This window comes from Apium graveolens, chromosome 4 (genome assembly GCF_009905375.1).
Source record: "Apium graveolens cultivar Ventura chromosome 4, ASM990537v1, whole genome shotgun sequence".
Taxonomy (NCBI): domain Eukaryota; kingdom Viridiplantae; phylum Streptophyta; class Magnoliopsida; order Apiales; family Apiaceae; genus Apium; species Apium graveolens.
The window spans coordinates 166,370,869-166,379,503 of NC_133650.1; the positions used below are offsets into that span (position 1 = coordinate 166,370,869).

The window sequence follows — 8,635 nt, forward strand, 5'->3', positions numbered from 1 at the left end:
GTAGTTAATTGTTGTTAATAATTAGTTAATCAACCTTAAGTGTTATTGTCTTGACATTGAGAAGTAATCATACATTGGTGAGTATGTGTTAATTAAATATAATTAGTCTGAGTCTCTGTGGGAACGAACTAGAAATTATTCTATATTACTTGCGAATGCGTATACTTGCGTGAATTATTAGCGCGTGTTTTGTGCCTAACAAGTTTTTGGCGCCGCTGCCGGGGACTCGGTGTTAATTTGTTTAGTTTATGTACTTGCCATCAGTGGTCATTAGGACTCATTGATTAAGACTTGTTACTTATTGTTTCCGGTTATGTTTCAGGTACTCTAGCGAGCATTTATGCGAACACGTTTTCACACTCGCAAGAGGACTCTAGATACGGTTGAGGGGACAGACTCAGTTCTTGATATTCCGGAGAAGATAGATTTTGAAGATTCAGATAAAGAGAGTGAGCAGAAAGAACCGGTAATTATGGGTGATCGTATAGTTCCAGTAGATCCAGCTCTTATGGACTTTTCTCGGCCTAAAATTGATGACATTCAGTCAAGCATCATTCATCCGGCTATTCAGGCTAATACTTTTGAAATCAAGCCGGTCACTATTCAGATGGTGCAGAATTCTGTTTCTTTCGAAGGTGCTACGACTGAAGATCCCAACATGCATATTCGTAGTACTTTCAAATATAATGGTGTTACTGATGAGGCTATCAAGATGAGGCTTTTCCCATTCTCTCTGAGGGATAAAGCTAAGGACTGGTTACATTCTTTACCAGCTGGGTCCATCACTACTTGGGAAGATGTTGCGTAAAAGTTTCTGGTGAAGTTCTATCCAATGGCCAAAACTGCAGCTATGAGGAGTGCTCTTACTCAGTTTGCACAGCAACCAACAGAATCAATGTGCGAAGCTTGGGAGCACTATAAGGAGATGTTGAGAAAGTGCCCACATCATGGTATGCCTGACTGGATGGTGATCACTGGGTTCTACAATGGATTGGGGGCCCAATCTCGGCCCATGCTCGATGCAGCAGCTGGAGGCGCCTTGTGGGCCAAAAGCTATACTGAAGCCTATAATCTTATTGAAACTATGGCTGCAAACGATCATCAAAACCCAACTCAAAGGATGATGCCTGGGAAAGTAGCAGGTATTCTAGAAGTTGATGCAGCTACAGCTATTGCAGCGCAGCTCCAAGCGCTATCTATGAAGGTCGATTCTTTAGCCAACTATGGAGTCAATCAGATAGCTTTGGTCTGTGAGCTTTGTGCAGGCTCTCATGCTACGGATTAATGTTCTCTTGTTAATGAATCTATTCAGTATGTGAATAGTTATCAGCGACCGCAGCAGCCCATTCCAGCTACTTATCATCCTAATAACAGAAATCATCCTAATTTTAGCTGGAGCAATACTCAAAATGCTATTCAGCAACCAAATCAGCAAGGTGTATGTAAATAGTTTAATCCACCTGGATTCCAGCAACCTCAGCAATATGCTCAAAGGCAATCATATCCTCAACAAGGAGGTGTTGCTCCACCTTCTAGTGCTGATTTCGAGGAGCTAAAGCTGTTGTGCAAAAGTCAGGATGTGTCTATCAAGACCTTGGAGAATCAAATCGATCAAATAGCCAATGCCGTGCTCAATCGTCAACCTGGCACACTTCCTAGCGATACTGAAGTGCCAGGCAGGAAGGAAGCAAAAGAGCAAGTCAAAGCTATTACCTTAAGGTCTGGAAAAGTTGTTAATGCTGAAAAAGTAAAAGATGGAGAAGCTGAAATTGTAGATGAAAAAGAAAAATAAAAGGAGAAAGAGGCAAGACCAAGGAAGACTACTATTGAACACACTCTTCCTGAGGGTAATACAGGGGAGAAACAGCTATACCTCCACCACCTTTTCCTAAGAGATTGCAAAAACAAAAGCTGGATAAGCAATTTGGTAAGTTTCTGGAGGTGTTCAATAAACTTCACATCAACATACCCTTCACTGAGGCTCTGGAGCAAATGCCTAGTTACGCGAAATTCATGAAGGGTATTCTTTCAAGGAAGGTGAAACTGGATGATCTTGATACCGTCGCTCTAACGGAAAAGTGCAGTGCTGTGCTGTAACAAAAATCACCTCCAAAGCTTAAGGATCGAGGTAGCTTCACCATTCCTTGCACCATTGGCAAGTTATCATTCGACAAGTGCCTTTGTAATTTGGGAGCTAGCATCAATTTGATGCCGTTGTCTATCTTCAAAAAGCTGAATTTGCCTGATCCAAAGCCCACCTACATGTCTCTACAATTGGCTGATCGTTCTATTACATACCCACGAGGCATCGGGGATGACGTGTTAGTAAAGGTGGATAAGCTCATCTTCCCTACAGACTTTGTCATTCTGGATTTCGAGGAAGATAAGAAGATTCCCATAATCTTTGGAAGACCTTTCTTGGCTACAAGCCGTATCTTGATAGATGTGCAAAAAGGTGAACTTACAATGGGGGTGCAAGATCAGGATGTGACATTCAATGTATTCAATGCGATGAAATTCCCTACAGAAGATGAGGAGTGCTTCAAGGTGGATTTGATTGATTCTGCGGTAACTTCAGAACTTGATCATGTGCTAAGGTCTGATGCCTTAGAAAAAGCCTTAGTGGGGGAATTTGACAGTGAAGATGAGGAAGGCAATGAGCAACTATAATATCTAAATGCTTCTCCTTGGAGGCGAAAGCTAGACATGCCATTTGAATCTCTTGGTAATACTGATCTCAAGAATGCTGAGGGAAAGCTTAAACTATCTATTGAGAAAGCACCTACTTTGGAGCGTAAACCATTGCCTGAACACTTGAGTTATGATTTTTTAGGTGATGCATCTACTTTGCCTATTATTATTGCATCTGACCTTTCAGGTAGTGATGCGGACAAGCTACTGAGGATCTTGAGAGAATTCAAATCGGCCATCGGATGGACTATAGCAGATATAAAATGGATCAGCCCTTCGTATTGCATACATAAAATTCTGCTAGAGGAAGGTAGCAAGCCGACTGTTGAGCAACAACAAAGACTTAATCCTATCATGAAAAAAGTTTTGAAGAAAGAAATTCTAAAGTGGCTGGATGCAGGAATCATATATCTTATTTCTGACAGTTCCTGGGTGAGCCCAGTGCAATGTGTACCTAAGAAATGAGGTATTACTGTGGTAGCAAATGAGAAGAACGAGCTCATCCCCACTCGAACAGTCACGGGATGGAGGGTATGCATGGACTACAGAAAGTTGAACAAAGCCACAAGGAAGGATAGCTTCCCTCTTCCATTTATTGATCAGATGCTTGACAGGTTGTCAACTTGATCGAACTATTCTACGTCAAGCTAATGACGTAAAAGAAGCGCTTCTTGGGAGGCAACCCAAGATTTGAGACTATAGGAACCTTTAGAAGTTAGTACTCTATCTAAAAACCCAAAAAAATCAGAAAGGAAAAAGGCAAAAAAAAAATTTCCAGAAAGCTCCCGGGCGCCCGCCTGCTGTCCCGGGCGGCCGCTTGGAAGCTTAGGCGCCCGCCTGGTGCCCCACTGTTGGAATTGTTGTTTTCGACCTTATAAAAAAATAGAAAAAACCATAAAAATAAAATACCACAACCATAACCCCATTAACCCACGAATTTCCTCCTACAAACAAGCCACAAACCCCACTCCTACTCTAATTCTAAACCTAAATCCTACCCTATATATACACACAACCTATCCATATACACTCCCGTATACTTTCAACTTACAAACTCTCTCCTACACACAAAACATAAACTCTCAACACTTATTCTCAGTTTCAATGGCTCCAAAGAGATCTCGTACTGTCGATAGCAGCATCACCATTCCTACTGCTGATTTTTCGAGGAGTACTGTTGCGAGGCCTCGATTGGTGGATAGAGCTGCTGAGGAAGAGTATGCTAGGCTTCTGACTAAGCCGATTCTGAAGGAGAGGGGATTTTTGCCATCGGGGAGGGATGGTGAGTTATTGCCGATGATTGCAGAGAAAGGGTGGATTACTTTTTGTGAGTCACCGGAGGCGGTCCCGATGAGTGTGGTTCGCGAGTTTTATGCGAACACCAAGGCCGACAGGAATGGGTATACTGTTGTTAGAGGGCTTACGGTTGATTACCAGCCCGAGGCGATTCGCCATGTTATTGGGCGGGGACAAAGGAAGCCCCAGGAGGAGAATTGGAACGAGAAGACCCCGGAGGATTTTGATTCAGATTTGATTATTGCTACCCTCTGTCAGTCGGGCACGGTGTGGAAGTTTAAGACGGGATCTAACGAGTATCGTTCTTTTTTGGCTGTTATGATGAACATGTATGCCCGTGCATGGAATGCCTTTATTTGTGCTAATATTTTTCCTTCTTCCCATGCACATGAGGTTATAGTTGAGAGAGCCAGGTTGTTATGGGGGATTTTGAATGAGGAGTTTTATGTGGACCTTGGTGAGTTCATCTACCAAGGGATTTTAAAGTTTTTGATGGGGAGGACGCACAACGACATCCCTTATGCCTCTATCATCACGAAGCTGTGCAAGGCAATTGGAGTCCACTAGCCTTCTTATGAGTAGCTGCAGATGCCGACCACTCCTATTCATTCATCGATGCTGAATGTGATGCAGGAGTGGACGGGTGAAGAGCCCGAGGAGCATGGTTTGGGATATCGTCTCCCAGGGGGACGTCCAGCAGTTGGTGCTACGATGGCTAGGCCCAGTCAGGCTCATGCAGTTCTTCTAGAGCCCAGGGAGGTGATGGTTCAGGGATGGCTGATGCCCAGTACAGAAGGCTATCCAGGAGGATGGATGCGATGTACGAGTCGTAGAGTAGGTTTGCATATGAGCTCAACCTAGCACTTGAGACTGCTTTCAGAGGCCTTGGAGCTGACATCCAGAGGCCCGTTTTTGGTGAGGACTCTGCTTATCCGCCTCCTGACACTCCACCCTCTAAGGGTGATGATGATGATTTCTCTGAGTAGGTATACCATATGTTCCTTTCTATTACCTTCACTGGGGACAGTGAAGATTTTAAGTTTCAGGGTGATAGTTAAGGAGCATATTTGTGTGTGTGTCATGTAGTTGCATATTCAAGATATTTTAGTTCATATAGTTGCATACTTTTTCCATATAGCTTTTTTTATTTTATAACTTTATTTATCATATCATTTAGCTCATGCATATACCATGATCCCTTTTGTGTTGCTTTACCAATTGATATGTGATATTGATGCAAGTGTAGTGATAGCGGTAGAGTGATGTTGAATCTTGTTAGGTTGACATGCATGCTAGAAACACTTGTAATTTCACTAAGTCATAGAGTATGCTTAAAGACTAGATTGCTGTCACGGTTTGATAGTTTTTGAGGTTAATCTATTGCTTATGCTTAGAATGTATGTTAGGCTCTTAATGATAAAAGGCATGAAAAGATAAAATTGCAGTGAAAATTGGAATTCACTGTTTGTCGTGGCTAGGTGTCAAATGGCTAGTAGCCGTCCCGTATTGTATGCGAGTAGTCTAGGGTTGAGCAAGATGGAGCGAAACGCACTTGCTCAGAAATTTTATATAAAAAAAATCAGAAAAAAAGAAAAAAAAATGGTTTAATGCATAATTGATCACGAGTGAGCTCTTTGGTATTCGAGTTATTAAGTTCATAGGGGACTTTGTGCCTAGTGACCTAAGGCTTTTATAGTCTGGGATCCGCTAGCCTAACGTTTATTAAATGGATGCCATTGCATAAGTCTTTTGTGGACCTCACTCATTGCACGATCAAATAATCATTTGTTTATTGTGTTGAATAAAAGCATGATTCCGTAATAAGCTCCAGTGATCTTGAAGTGTTATAAGTCATTTTGTGTCTAGAATTTATTCTTCGTATAATCATGTGATTTCCTTGAGGATAATTGAGTTATGATAATTATTCTCGTTTTGAAGCATATCTGTTAAGCATTCGCACACACCACATTTCTAGTTGTATGTTAGCTTGCGTGATTTGATTCATCTTTAGTCGCCTAATTGCATTTGTTGAGATATCATATGTTGGTTGGTTTAGTCATTGCGATAGGGATCGCTGCATTTCATGTAGTTTGCATTCATGCATGTTTTTATTTTATTTTTGAGTCTGTGAAGCTTGAGGACAAACATCGATTTAAGTTTAGGGGTGTGATAAGTGGAATTTTATACCACTTAGAACGTCTTATAATGGCTTGAATTGATGTCTTAAAATCAAGTATTTTGTGTATTTGATGCGCTTTCGAGTGTTTTTCATTTCAGGGTATAACTTGCGAATTCAGGGAGATTTCATCAAAATAAACCTAGGGAAGTACTTGGGATCAGTCTCGGGGAGATGTGCGAAGAAATCAGCAAAAACAGGGGAAAGAAATTCATTTTTCTAGAAGCATGTCAGGAACCCACCTGTGATCTGGGGCGGCTGCTTGGGAGATGAGGCACCCGCCTGGAAGCTGGGGCGGCCGCCTGGAGTCGGATTTTCTGATTCTTCTTTTTATTAATTCGTATCCTATTGGACTTCTGAGACTGCTGATTTTTGTGGACTTCTATATAAGTAATATTAAGAGATGTTTCACAATAAGAAGCTACAAGTATTAATTAAGTAATGAGCAAGGAGAGAAGATTAAGAAGACCGTTTTAACACACCGCAACGAAGAAGAGGAAGCATACGTTATCTTGTGATTCTTTTATTCGTTATAACAGTGGATGCCAGTTTTCTTTACTTTGAACCTTAATACTCTTGTGACATACTCTGGTTTTAATAAGTATTTTATTAGTTTATATTGTCGTGTTATTATCATATTTTTATATGAACCCATGGTGACGACGAGTTCTATCATGGGCTAATCGTGATCATGGGGTCGTAGCGGATTTACTATGGAATTCTTTAGTTAATTGTTTAATACCTTGGTATGTGATGATTGTATGATATCTAGTATAGGTTATGCTTATTCGTCTTATGTGCGTCACGAACATATAAGATAGCCAATTAATCTCTTGTGAAGCAACAATGAATCTTGAGATTTAGAACTTGCCATGCTAGCATAGGTTCATGTATTATATGCATGATTAGTGGGTAACTCTAACCGTTTTACTTGCCCTGTGTAATCATAATGAATAACATGCGCTTAAATCGTTATGTTGTCAAATTATGTAGACATATAGGGTCTCAACATAATTGATGCCTATTCAACTTGTATCTTAATTGTGGATGCTTGGTAAAATGGTATTTGTGCAATGAAAGTTGGCTTTTATCAGTTTCGTGTTGTTCGATTAATATCATCATCGTTACATGCTAAGGGTAATAACAATAACTATTGAAGGAAGTAATGAAGTTATGATATCATGTGTGTTTAATATTATTAATTCAAGTGTTATTTAAGTGTTTTATTCTCGTAGTTAATTGTAGTTAATAATTAGTTAATCAACCTTAAATATTATTGTCTTGACATTGAGAAGTAATCATACATTGGTGAGTAAGTGTTAATTAAATATAATTAGTCTGAGTCTCTGTGGGAACGAACTAGAAATCATTCTATATTACTTACGAACGCGTATACTTGCGTGAATTATTAGCACGTGTTTTGTGCCTAACAAGGTCAAAATGAAGAGAGTCATATAGATCATTGATAGTGGATTCTCTAGACATATGACATGTGATAAGGCCCTGCTATCATAATTTAAGGAGATGGTTGGCCCATTGGTGTTACGACCTGTATTTGATTACTCGTAATTGAGTTGTATATAAATATTTGATTATAAGTTATTAAAGACTTGCATGAAATGTGTCAATTAAATGTTTATGTGACCAAGTATAGCAGAATATTATCAATTGATAAGCAAAGTTTTTAATCTGGAATTTTGTGTGAAATTTTGAAGATATTAGTTGTTGATGATAATTACTTTCCAAAAATATATATATTTTTTTAAATTATAAAAGTGATCTCATAAAAATTTTAAAATTCCAAGCTATTTTATGGTATAATTCTTATAATTTATGGAATTATATTTTAATTTACAAAAGTCATTCTTTTAAATGATATTTAGAAATGTGAATAAAAATTTTTGGATTAGTAAATTGCCCATGCATGCATTTGATCATCCAAAAGGAAAGATGGACACTAATGTCATTTCCAACCCCACTAACATCTTTTCTACTAGCCAAATTACTAGACTAGCCTTGCATGCATAGTTTGGTTAGTATAGTGGAAGGTAACATAGTACTTTCCAACCCCACTACTTAAATTAGCACATAAAAATTCACCAAGTTGTAAAATGATATCATTTGTGATCACTCCACTCAACCAACTCACTTTCTTTTCTCTCCCTCCCCTCTCTTCTCTCCCCCTCGGCCGAACAAACACATACACCATCCCCTCCATTTTTCATTCAATACCTCAAGATTCTTATGTAATCCAACTCTCTAATCCTTGTCCAACCCATTCATATATGTTTTACATGAAAGTTTGAGTGTTTAAGTGTTGCATGTTAGAGATGATTCCAAAACTCAATTGAAAGGCCTTGGTTCTTATGAATTTACGGTCCAAACCATGGGTTACACCATTTTTGGAGAAGGTTATGGTTGGTGAAGTGATTATACTCCCACCATTTTCCCTCCTCACCATTCGGAAATGGC

At 39.5% G+C, this 8,635-nt stretch overlaps 1 non-coding gene across 1 annotated transcript; it reads right to left on the bottom strand.

Moving 5' to 3' along the window:
- Positions 1 to 847: 847 nt before the first annotated feature.
- LOC141722589 (small nucleolar RNA R71) lies at positions 848 to 954 on the bottom strand. Its single transcript, XR_012575600.1, has one exon. It is a non-coding gene; the product is annotated as a small nucleolar RNA R71 (small nucleolar RNA).
- Positions 955 to 8,635: the final 7,681 nt, after the last annotated feature.